This window comes from Macaca nemestrina, chromosome 19 (assembly GCF_043159975.1).
Source record: "Macaca nemestrina isolate mMacNem1 chromosome 19, mMacNem.hap1, whole genome shotgun sequence".
In the NCBI taxonomy this organism is placed as follows: Eukaryota; Metazoa; Chordata; class Mammalia; order Primates; family Cercopithecidae; genus Macaca; species Macaca nemestrina.
In genome coordinates this window covers 16,614,777-16,623,407 of record NC_092143.1, presented here as the reverse complement: position 1 = coordinate 16,623,407, position 8,631 = coordinate 16,614,777, and the positions used below count along the sequence as shown (strand labels likewise).

Genomic DNA, 8,631 nt, shown 5'->3' with positions numbered 1-8,631 from the left:
GTTGTTGTTGTTGATGTTTGCCTTTTGTATTCCAGATGCAGGTAGAGAAAGAGGCTCTTTCAGTGCAGCAAATGCACAATTCTGCTTTCATGTCTTTAAAGAAATGAGTTATGGCCACACAACTGAGAATCTCTTCTTTTGTCCCTTGACTGTCCTGTCTCTCCTGGCTGTGGGGCTCTTTGGAGCCAGAGGCAACAGTGTATCTCACAGGGAGAAGGTGCATCGCAACACAGTTTCAGTCATGTCTAGAAGACAATCAGGTTACAATTTCAAACATTGTCATGATATGGAGATTTTATGGATGCTGGGCTCTGTAAACACAAGAGAAGGTCCACTCTCGCCTAAAGTTTCCTAGGAAATTGCCTCCTTCAAAAAAGGGTGTAAAAGGTAAGAGTGTCCCCAGCTTTCTTCTGTGGAGCAGTTGAAGAAGGGATAGCCAAGGCTGGAAGGAGGAGACACACTCAATGAGGCCAACCTGGCCCATGGAAAATTGGGAGTCCCCAGCTCCATCCCTTCCTGTACATTCTTAGCTCCCAAGTGCCATCCTGCTATGAGTCAGCAGCCCAAAATGCTTCCCAAAATTCAGGCCCTTTTAACTTCCTCTCTTCTACTTCCTCTTATGTGTTCCGTTTTCTCAAAACACAATCTGGGTGCCAGGTGGACTGAAATTAATGTGTTTTAAGACACAAGTGGATAACTCAAGTCAGATGACAAGTATACAATGTTCAGGATTGTGCAAAATTGTGGTCTGTGCATCGTAAATGACCAGTGCCTCTAGCACCCAGTACTAAGGAGCCTTTAAAAAACTATTTTTGCCCGTTGACTAAATAATTGCTGGATGAATAAACAAATGACTACAGATCACATGAAGAATATTTCACAAGGCTTCTGTCCCCAAGAGGCTCATAATCTAATGAAAGAATTTACAATCCACACAATTACACTTCTAAGAGTAAATAGTACTGCAACTCAGTTGAGAATTTCAAGTGAGTGGAGAAGATATTTCTTAGTAGGGATCTTTCAATTTGCCTTAATTATCTCTCTACTTCATTTTAGAGGGAATAATTAACTAGCGGAACAAGGCTTCTCCCAATTTGGGTTTTAAACTGGAAGTTAATTGAGAAGCTGTAATAGAATACGGCATTTAATGTTATTTTTAAAAACAAGAAAAATTGGCCAGGAGTGGTGGTTCACGCCTGTAATCCCAGCACTTTGGGAGGCTGAGGTGGGCGGATCACTTGAGGTCAGGAGTTCAAGACAAGCCTGGCCAACATGGTGAAACCTTGTGTCTACCAAAAATACAAAAATTAGCCAGGCAAGGTAGCAGGCACCTGTAATCCCAGCTACTCGGGAGGCTGAGGCAAGAGAATCGCTTGAACCCAGGAGGCAGAGGTTGCAGTGAGTGAGATCGCACCATCACACTCCAGCCTGGGGGACAAGAATGAGACTTCGTCTCAAAAAAAAAAAAAAAAGGAAAAGAAAAATTAAATGTAAAAGCTGTTGTGTGTTCCATTTGTTTCTCTTTCTGTGCATTCGAATAGCTCCTGAGTGACTCACTCATAATATGTGTTTGGTAAGTATATATTTGTGGAGACAGAGACATAGTTGAGAATGAGGAAGCTGTGGGAATCTTTGCAATCATCTTGGGATGTGGACGCATGGGGTAGAATCGCTGTGTCCTCACCCCCTTTCTTCATCGTGAGAGACTGGCTGGAAGCCTTGGCTGCACTTGTGCTGCCTCAGGTTTTGCAACCAGAGATATGGTGTGGCCTGCAGTGCTGCGGGCACAAGTCAGGCAGAGAGTCTGGAGTGGAAATAATTCTTTGTCTCTGACAGCCAAGCGGGCTGGGTAAGAACAGAACCAAATAATATAAACTTTTCCTTCTCTTCTTCCCATGCAAAATGAAGAAAAATTCTCATATTTTTCTTCTTAATGATTCTTCCCCAAAACATTCAAAGATTGAGCCAAATGCTTAACATTGCAGGCTTAATTATTGTACTTTTCTTTTGATGGTGGCAGTAATGGAGCTGATGAAGAAGATGATGATGATGATGACGATGATGACGATGGAAGCAACAGCAGGGAGCGCCATTCATGCATTCTCTAGATTATGGAACAGTGTTGTGTCTTCTAACACTTAGGAACCTTTCAAAAACATTCAGACAGATCTAAAGGTTAGAAAGGTGTTCCTCACATTGAGCTAGTGTCTACCTCTCTATAACTATTGCTCCATTATAATTTTCTTGTTCTTTAAAGACACATGCACACCAAGCTCTCTTTCATGTTTGTTTTAATATCGGTTATTATATGTGTTCTGTATCTGCTGCCTGTGTATTTCATTTCTATTCTTAAGAACTACACAAAACACGATAAAAGCACTCAGTGTTTAAATATTTGAAGAGATCTGCAGGTTTTTGATTTAGCTGTTCTCTGATAGAGACCTTAGGAAATTACGCTTATACCTCAAGTAAGCCAAGTAGTTGTGTATTAGTCCATTCTCGCACTGCTGTAAAGAAATACCTGAGACTGGGCCAGGCATGGTGGCTCACGCCTGTAATCCTAGCACTTTGGGATGCCAAGGCTGGCGGATCACCTGAGGAGTTTGAGACCAGCCTGGTTCAACATGGTGAAACCTTGTCTCTACTAAAAACACAAAACTTAGCCTGGCATGGTGACGGGCACCTGTAATCCCAGGTACTCGGGAGGCTGAGGCAGGAGAATTGCTTGAACCGGGGAATTGGAGGTTGCAGTGAGCCCAGACCGTGCACTGCACTCCAGTCTGGGTGACAGAGCAAGATTCCATTTCCAAAAAAATTACCTGAGACTGGGCAATTTCCTTTTTTAAAAAAGGTTTAATTGGCTTACAGTTCTGCAGGCCGTACAGGAAGCCTGGCAGCATCTGCGTGGCTTCAATTATGGTGGGAGGCGAAGGGGAAGCTAGCACTTCGCATGGCCCGAACAGGAGGAAGAGAGGGTGAAGGGGAAGGGGCCACGCACTTTTAAACAACGAGCTCTCCTGAGAACTCTATCACAAGAACAAAACCAAATGGGAAAATCCACCCCCATGATCGATCCAATCACCTCTCACCAGGCCCTATCTCCAACACTGGGGATCACAATTTGATGTGAGATCTGGGTGGCGACAGAGATCCAAACCAAATCAAGTTGCCTTGTGACTACAGTACTACAGGAAACATGTTAATAGTAGTGAAGAAACATCATATCAGCTCCTGGAGTCTCAAAGGGATACTGTGCACAGCAAATCAGATAATATTTGTGAAGGTAACCTGAAAATAATTACCGATTATGTGAATTCAAGTCACTATTTGTATATGGTCAGGGAATAATAAATAATATTAACTGCCTGCAAATGATATTAAAATGCATTCATTTATCCATTCAATATTTATTCATCCTTCATTCATCAAATATTTATGAGGTTCCTACTATGTTTTACAACTAGCAAAGCACAGATGAACAAATTTAAGTGAAACACAAATAAGCAAGCCCGAATTGGTTTTAAAACATCTTTTTAAACCTTCAGTTTGCTTTTTCTATACCATCATAGATTGGGTTGCCTATTCTAAAATTTCAAATAATGGAATAATATAGCAAATACTTTTTCTTCTGTCCTGTTTCTTTATACCCAGTATATAATTTTGAGGTCAATGTGAAAGACAATTAAGCAAGCCTGAATTTATTTTAAAACCTTTTTAAACCTTCAGTTTGCTTTCTCACACAAGGGTTATAATGGTGAATATACATATATATGAGTTAATGCCTACCTCCCATTCTTAACTTTCCGACACTCAGAACACTGCCTAAGAGCACTTGAAGGATTTTGTTTTCAAACTCACTTTTCTTCTTTAAAATAATATGATTTTTTAAAAAATGAGGAACAAAAGAAAGAAACAGAAAAAAGACAGGTGGAATGAATAACAGAAAATTCATAAAAATGTAAAAAGTGTATCATTTATGGCAAGAAAATGGCCTGCTATGTCACTATCTGGTCTTTTGGCGTAACATTTGCAAAGCCTTTGAAAATGGTTCTTTGTTTTCTATTGTAGGTGCTCCACTTGGATGAATTAACAAGAACTTCAAGTTCTTCAAATGAGGAGGTAGATATTGTTTCTGCTTTCATTTTTACTTCGATTACAGCAGTCCATCTTCAGTCCATGAGGATTCAATGTTTACAGAAATAAACAGTATTTCTTCTAGTATTTGTCCTTTGTGTCTAGAATGTAGACATATACACAAACTCCTACTCTGCTTCTTTAAAAGGATTCATCATGTTGAGATTTGAAATAAGAGGTGACAAAGTAAAAAACTCAAATAGTTAAGCTGGACACAATGTGCCTTGAAGAAAAAGAGCTATTCTCTCCCATGAACAGTAAGTGCAAAAGGGAGATTATTCTCACAGACATTTCATAATGCAATCCCAAAAGCCACCCCGAAGGTGGAATTGCTTCAAACAGTCCCTAGATGATAGTGGAGTGTTCAACAAATACAAGGATCAAAAACCATAGATGAATATGGGAATGCTAGCCACAAAGAGACAAATATATCATACTTTGAAATTGTAACTATATAAAGATGGTTTGACTTTATGAGTTTTATTGATATATGTTAATTTCTGGGGGAAATGTATAACATATACCTTCATTTGTCTACAGCCATCTGTCACTTCATAAAAGATGTGGGCTTCCCCAGTATCATCCATGGTGGGGGCTGATAAGACTAAATTTTATGGCTCGTAATTCTTATTAAAACACACAGCAAGTACATATTCCTGATGTCAACGGTACTAAAATTAATACCTCAGTATTGTTTGCTCTGGGCCAGCTGGTGGGGAAGATAGGATGAATTCTGTCTAAGGCAGGGATGTACCAAGTCACCCTTTACTTCTCTGTGATTGTAACACGTTGCTCTGACGTCTGCTCTCCACGTTTATTCAGATGGTCAGGCTGCACATTTTGGTGAAAAGCAAGAATTTAAGTTACTTATTGCAAACTGGAAATAAAGTCAGGTAATGAGAAATAACAGCAATGGACAATATAGAAAGGAACTGGCAGGCAGGTCACCTGTAAAATGAGCATTATCTCTTTCAGAAGTAAAGCAGAACTGGTCAACGAAATCCACAGTATGGACAAAACACTCTAGGTTTACTATCCTTCTATCACCCTCAGCTTTCCCAACCTCTAGTTCTAGTGCCCAGAAAGTGTCCTAAATAACAGACCACAGCCAAAATAAGACATGCTACTTAATACGAAAGAATGGATCTGTACGTAATAACTAAGTCACTGTGCTATCAAGCATGTTCATTCTAGCTCACCAAGAAATGCCTGAAATTATAGGTAAATTTAAAATGTGTTCTTGTCAAGTGTAAAATTAGAGTTTCTATTTCTGAATAAATACTTTTCATATAAAATAAGCATGTACAAATAATAGAATTAATAGTATTTGATTTTTTTTGTCAACTTCAGTTAATACTAAAGTACTAGATACCACAATTCCCATTTTCAAGCATTTTCTAACTCTGTCTTATGTGATCAAGATACAAGAATCTATTCACATATTCAAGCATTCCTGTCTGAAATCAGTAAGTCCAGCTGCAATCAAGTCCACATGGCAAGTGGAATTTTTGCAGAAGCAGCTCATCCACTTCTCTTGGTAAGTTACAATAAAACACGTTTCCATAAATAAAGTGGAAACCTTTTGTTTCTGTCTTTATTTAGTCTACTCTAGAATTGCCTGTGCTATCAAAACTGTGGCAGAATAAAAAAAGATCTTACAGATAGATAAATGCATGCAAAACTGTGGGAAAATAAAAAAGATATTACAGATAGATAAATACATGCTAATATAGAATATAAAATATATTTTATACATGCATTTTGTTTCATATAAAATACAAAAGAGTTTAGGATTCTAACTTTCAGGTGCTAGTTTGTAACAATTTCAATTGTATTTTAGGCAGACCCGACTGAAGCATGAATTTTTCATAGTTTATGACATAGTTTTGATCTGTGTCTCCACCAAATCTCACGTAGAATTGTAATCCCCAGCGTTGGAGGTGCAGCCTGGTGGGAGGTGATTGGATCATGGAGGCAGTTTCTCATCAATGGTTTAGCACCATCCCCTTGGTGCTATTCTCGCGATAGTGAGTTCTCATGAGATCTGATTGTTTAAACGTGAGTAGCGCTTCCCCCATCTCTCTCTCTTGCTCCTGCTCCTGCCATGTGAGATGCCTCATTCCCCCTTCGTCTTGTGCCATGATTGGAAGATTCCTGAGGCCTCCCTAGAAGCAGAAGCCACTGTGCTTCCTGTATAGCCTTCAGAACTGTGAGCCGATTAATCTCTTTTCTTTATAAGTTACCCAGTCTCAGGTATTTCTTTAGAGCAGTGCAAGAATGGACAAATACAGTTTATCATAAATCATTCTACTATAAAGACACATGCACACATATGTTTCACTTCCCACGGGTGAAATCTAGGATCTCTTATCACCCAACAGCCTCACATCTTCCAATCAGCTGGTGTTGGTTAATGCCATCTCCTTCAGAGAGAACCAGAAAAAAATGCACCTTAGAAAGACCAAACAAAAGCAATGGCTTTCAGGTTGGATGAGGTGGTCTCTTGTAGTCTTGCAGCTTAATTTGTTTATCTCTTAAAAGTATTCCTCAAAATTTTTGTCCTTAAGAATTGCTAAATTATTTCTGGCCTTAGGGAGGCAAATTAATTTCCAAGTGGCTATCCTAGCTACATACGAAATAAAAAGTAGATTTTGATTTATAAAATATTTATTTTGTTGTTGAATCTTTCTTTAAAAATTTCCACTGTCTTTTACCCTGTATAAAAATAGAAATCGTATTTTAGCAATACAATTGTACAATTAAAAAATGATATGAAATATAGAACTTGAAAGTGTTTAAAATAAGCCTTGGTTAAGACCGCTTAAACTACTATCAAGCCACTTACTTCTTGCTAACTGGAAATAAGGTCAGGCAATAGGAAAAAACAACAAGAGACAACTGAGGAACTAACAGGCAGGTCACTTTTTTTTTTTAATTATACTTTAAGTTCTGGGATACATGTGCAGAACGTGCAGGTTTGCTACCCAGGTATACATGTGCCATGGTGGTTTGCTGCACCAGCAGGTCACTTGTAAAATGAGTATGATTTCCTTACAAAGCCAAGCTGAACTGGTGAACAAAATGCACAGTCAAGGTGGAAGGTTCCAGGCTCCCTGCTCTTCTACTTAGCACCCTCGGGTTTCCCAACTTTTCTGAGTGTCCAAAAATGTCCCAAATATCAGGCCACAACCAAAATAAGACATGTTATTTAACAAGAAGGAACGGATCTGCATGCAATGACTAAGCCACTGTGCTATCAAACGCATTTATTCCAGCCCACCAAGGAATGCTTGAAATTACAGGTAAATTTAACATTTGTTCTTGTCAACTGTAAGAATAGCCTTTCTATTTCTGAATAAATACTTTTCATATAAAATAAGTAGCAAATTACTTTAAGGAGAAACATAAACCTCTAGCCAAACACATGAGTCATATCTGGAAGTATGTAGTAATGCCCTTACCAATAATATTACTATCACATTCACATTTTGAGGTTGTAAAATGAACAATAAATTATATAGATGTCATGGCTGTGATTTTTGAAAATGCAGATTCTAGGGCCACCTTCCTGGGGATTCTGATTTGTAAGATGAGCTTCAGTATACATATTTTTGAAGAGCCCCTTCAGGTCCTTCCAAGGATCAGCCCGGTTGGGGAATCATAGCGTGTAGAAAATGGGGTATTTTAGCAGGATTCATAAAGAGATGCTTAAAGGGGTCAGCATACCCCACAGCAAATAGATTTGCTAGAGAAAGTAGCTAACAAAACAGAATATTTTATTTTACAGAAAAATCTTATCCATTTGGCTTATATACACAATGCAGGTGTATATACCTGTTAACTAGCATTTCAAAGAGAAAAACAAAGTATCATTATGGTCGTAACAAAATTTCCCTAAAGTAGTCCAATTATGAGAACTCACCTAGTGCATTGTCACATTCTTAGCTATTTAGTAACTCCAGAAATTATCAGAATCAGCTCAACGTTGCAGACTAGTTAAGATGAGTCAGATTTTACTTGAGCTGGACAGGCTTCTAAATTATGTTCTTGAAAGGACGGATTTGTCCTTTAAAAATCGTTATCCTGATAAGATCTTATGGTGTGGGTATTTCCCAGCCCTTTGAAGTGAATTAACTGCATCTGGAAGTCAAAAAAGTACACTCGAATGAAATTAATATATAAGGGAACTTGAATACTTTGGACTTTAGTAGCAGCTTTGTTTAGGTTCCTCCCCTCTTTATGTCATCACAATAACGTTCAATCACAGATATTTCTAAAGATGGATGGATGGTTTTGTTTTGCCACCAACTGTAGGCAATTTTGGAGGATGAATATAAACATAAATTTTCGGTGTCCTAAATGGCAAAAGAAAAAGAGATTGGCTTTATTATTTCACTGTTTTTACTTTTGTAGTCTCAGAGCAAACCTGTGGAGATGATACATGCTCCATTTAACTTTAAAAGGAGGTTCCATTAAGGACCTTCCTGTACAAGTCCT

General features: G+C 38.4%; 1 long non-coding RNA gene across 1 annotated transcript; it reads right to left on the bottom strand.

Moving 5' to 3' along the window:
- Positions 1 to 1,565: 1,565 nt before the first annotated feature.
- LOC105476987 (uncharacterized) lies at positions 1,566 to 8,318 on the bottom strand. The gene is made up of 3 exons (XR_984381.2): positions 8,057 to 8,318; positions 4,819 to 4,965; positions 1,566 to 2,146 (listed from the first exon to the last, which is right to left on the bottom strand). It is a non-coding gene; the product is annotated as an uncharacterized lncRNA (long non-coding RNA).
- Between the last annotated feature and the right edge of the window lie 313 nt (positions 8,319 to 8,631).